We start from the raw sequence: 4,456 nt of genomic DNA on the forward strand, positions 1-4,456 counted from the left end.
AATCTATGGAATGTAACACTGAGCTGGTTTACACTGACTTGAGCTCTTTTGTGAGCAGACAGAGAAGAAAGTCTCACATTAAGTCAGTGCAGAATCTGTTCGGTGTAATCCCCTTGGTGAGAACTTCCACTTAGAGCACTTCCTGAAGAAGAGGCCCAAAGCTTTATGAAGGATAGCAATAACCTGGAACAGCTTGGTCCAGAAATGTCTCTGTGACCCCTACATTTTTTGTTACCTATTTTATGCTCTCAAAGACGAAACCATCAATTCATCTTACACTGATAGAATAGCCATAAAGTGGCTATGACTGTGGTCCTTTGCCTGCAAACGCTAACTACATTTAACAGAGAACCAAGTCCTATGAACTGTCATACAAAAGAAGATTTAATTCCACTCTAAAGGCATGGAATTCCTTAACATCCACAGCAAACCCAGTGGTCTACTCCTATCCCACTGTTCAGCTGAGGTGGCTGGAATGTTTGTATCAGATCATACCAGGTTTTTTTCCTGCCCAGCAAAGAGGAAGTAAGTAGTCTCAGTCTTCCTGTAGGTGCCTAAGCAATTGAACCTGCAAACTGACATATCACCAACATCTGAAGATGGCTGTTAATAGGTTGCAGGGAAGGGTGTTCACCTTCTATTAAGTTACAAATCCTTCCTGCATTAGACAAGAGGTTAACAAGATACTACACCCAGTCTACGGCACTGTTAGAAGCTGGGTTCTGCATGACAGTATCTCTGGAAGGGAGCACAACAGGTTTACATGACAAAAGAGAGTCAGGTCAGTGAGTTTAAGAAAGTCTGAACATTTGTCATGTACTTAACTACATGGCAGGCCTGAATAGACTGAGACTTTCTAGGACAACAAATGGTGTTTTTTGAGCTCAGAAGCACTGCGATACATACACCAAAATCATGGCACTTTAAGTAATATGAATGAAGAAATGAGAGAGCAGGAAGAACTGAGATATCTAGTTAATATTTATGAGCTATGGTTTAGTTCAGAACTCCTGTAAACAAGGTATGATCTCTGTGGACAGAATGACTGGAAATTTCCCAAGCTATAAAACAGACAGTGCAATCATAGCTGTGACTTCATAATTAAAACCTACACCTTTGAACTGTAAGCAGCTTTCCATCTGCATTACAAAGAATGATGGGTGATTTTAAGAACTTAGGCACACAATTATTTCCCTATCCCAGGATTTTTTTTCCTCTATGGGCCACTTTTAACTTGTTCACTGTAACAAGAAGAAGCCATTCCAATTCAGAGCACATAATTTTCTACTTATAAAACACTAATTTACCTTACATGTAGGGGAGGCAGAGCCTTTTGCCCTGGGGTAAAGCAGTCTGTAAAAGTAACACAGCAAGAGTAATAAGGTGACTCTCATCTCCCATCATACATGTCACACATCTAGCCCTTTCCACTCCTCACACTGTTATAACAGCAAACTGAGTTTGGGAACATGTTTGCACAACCCAGCCAAAATTAGTTTTCTGATACTGAAGTGGCAAAGTGTAACCTCTGTGGCTACCTATTAGCATCGATACAGTGGGGCAGACGTCAAGGAAAACATGCATTAGCCACATCTATTTATAACAGTTCTGGTTTTAAATTGGGTTATTCTAGTTACTTCCCCCTCCTAGTTTTAAAACTCTGCAGAGCTGTCTTATGTTTCTGGGATGCTTAGCACAGGACACTGAACATGTGGAGTCTTTGGCTGAAGTTGTCACATCAGTTTGTGCGTGCCAATGCACACTGAGTGAGTAAACCAGTACAGCCCAGAATAAGATGTGTTTTTCCTTTTCAGGGAAGCAAAGAGGGAAAAGAGGGATGCAGCCCTCAGCAGCAGTCTTTTAAGCCAGACACTTTGGAGCTTTGCTGGCTCTAGTACCTTAACATCTCCTGCTTTCCCTGCTTTTAAAGGGAGTAGATTAGCTGCCGTTCACAGGGACCAATTACCATTTCAAGAGCACCTTCTTTGCACCAAACTGTATATAAGGAAAACAGATTAAAGCTAAAACCAGCTACCATTATAATTTCAAAACCCAGTAGGGCTTTGGAGATGTGTTTTACCTTCTTATTACTGCTATAATAAAACAAAAAAAAACTAAAAAGGGGCACTCAACCCGAATACCCATGTTTACTTTGGTATAATCAACAGGTTTAAGCTAACAAATGTCTCACATATTGCATTTTTAGATCCCAGACTCTCTTCTCTCAAGAAACACCATCAGTCCACATAACAATAAATGCCAAAGCTTCAATTATTAATTTCTGTACTACTGATTTTTAGTAGGACATTCAGTAGTGTATTACTTTTCAAATGGAATTTCTATACAGAAGGCTATTTACCACTATCAAAGACAAAAAGTGGTATTTTACCTGTGAAACATTCTTGTGTGAGAAGCTATCATTTTGAACATAACTGTACAAGCAGTTAGAAATATTGTTTAAAACATACCTTGTGTGAAAACAGTAAATTCAGACCTCAATCCATTGCTACTGACTGTTCATTAAACACATTCTACACAGCATTACTGAGCTTTTCACAAACAGAACAGATAGAACAGAGTCAAATAATTCCTCAGCTGACTGAACAGAAGAATCATCATCCACAGAAATGAATATACTTGTGATAAGTGCACTGGTTGATATGCCCTTTAAAATAAGTACAACTTGCTTTAATAACAGCACTGTGCTCATTGACTAAGTTTTAAAGGTCCTGCCAAAACACTTGAGTGTTCATTTTTCAGTCATGAATACAAAAGCTAGGACCTGCTGGTAACTAGGTAGTACAACCATTACAAGGAAGGATTCAATACTTGTTGGAAACTTTAGTTCACTAGTGGAGTTACTGTATAAAGAGTAAAAAAGTAACCTTGCAAGTAGAAATAGTCTACATCTGAAACTAAAATTTTACCAGCCAGCATGAAAAATAATTATTTATAAGCCAGTGTCCACCAATTTTACAGTATTTTGATTACCATCAGCCTCATTAAGTAGGAGGAAACACAGCCAAGTATCTATTAAGTGACTTGCCTGAAGTCACAGTGGGTGAGTCAGCAGCTGAATTAAGAATATGTCCTGCTCTCCTGCTTTCTACTTCCCTTGTCCTAATAGCTGATTCAGCATGAATTCAGGCTCCACACCACAGTTCTTCGCTGGCTGTGTAAGAGTGCAAGAGAGACAGAGTTCCCCAGAGGTGGATCACTAATGAGGGCTGTCACTTTGATATGGTAACACCCACACTACCAAGCAGAACGTTAGATACCTGATATAACAAGCTGACCAGAAAGATCACCAAGAGTGTCTGATCCTGTCTCAGAGAAGCCATAGTCTGGGACACTAACATCCTTGTTCTTTCCTGTAGACTATCAACTGTGGCTGAACTACCTATCCTGTGACCCAGTCCCTTCTCTCTGGCAGCAAGAGTAGATCATTACCATTAGAATCAGTTGAGATTCCCTATTTCTGCAGTATCTATGACTCTTGTATCAGAACTACAGCACTCTTTGAAAAGGTATATTGCTAATGAGAAACTGGCAGAGATGATCCTTCCAGCTAGAATAGTAAAATATTCCATTTTAAGCAATTATAATATTTTTTTTCTTTCTTACCACTACCACTTCTACCAAACTTCTACCACAAGTTTAATTACAGCTGTGATCACAGGGGTCTTATCAATTCCCATTTATAATGAAAGGATTTGTAATAAACAGAACATTTCTGAATATTTTGTAAATTAAAATGCTGGGTTACAGGAACAACCTATCTTTAACAATCCTTTGTGCATCTCTAAGCTCAATTAAATCACATTGCAGGAAAACATTTCAAGCATGAAGATTCTCAGTGACTTCTACAAGAGATTTTATTCTGAAACAAACACCGCCATGGTTATTTGAAAAATCAATCTCAGTAGAAACCTACAGAGAAAAGACCTAACAGCTAATTTTCAGAAGTGAGGGGAAACTGAAGCTGGTAAAATTATTTGTCTCCCTTCATTCCTAAGGGAGGAAGACATTTTGTCAGCTTCCAAGTAACATGTTTTGCTGGCTGGCTGGCTGAAACAAGCAGTGCAGGCTGAGTGGCCAGAGAAACTCATGCTGTGAGTTTTAACGTTTTCCTGCCTATTCAGTGCAGCAAAGTCGGTCTCGAAACACATCAGTATCACACAGAAAGATAAAAAAATGAATGCCAAGCTGCAGTGTCTCTTCAGGACTGAGTTTATGTTTCTCTGTGTAGAATCCATTTTTAGATAAAGCGAGTCACTGAACTTACCTGCAGTGAAACCCATTATGACTGTCTGGATTACTGCCTCCTAAATGGGATCTGCGGATTGCGTTCTGTCAGATATCAGATGATGATACATGAACAGCTGGTTAAAACCCTCTAATGCATAAACATAAGCAACCAAGAAAGGAATGAAATGGAGAAAATTGAAAGCAAACA

This window comes from Melanerpes formicivorus, unplaced genomic scaffold (genome assembly GCF_026170545.1).
Source record: "Melanerpes formicivorus ecotype bairdi unplaced genomic scaffold, bMelFor1.0.p_v2 SCAF_12, whole genome shotgun sequence".
NCBI lineage: Eukaryota > Metazoa > Chordata > Aves > Piciformes > Picidae > Melanerpes > Melanerpes formicivorus.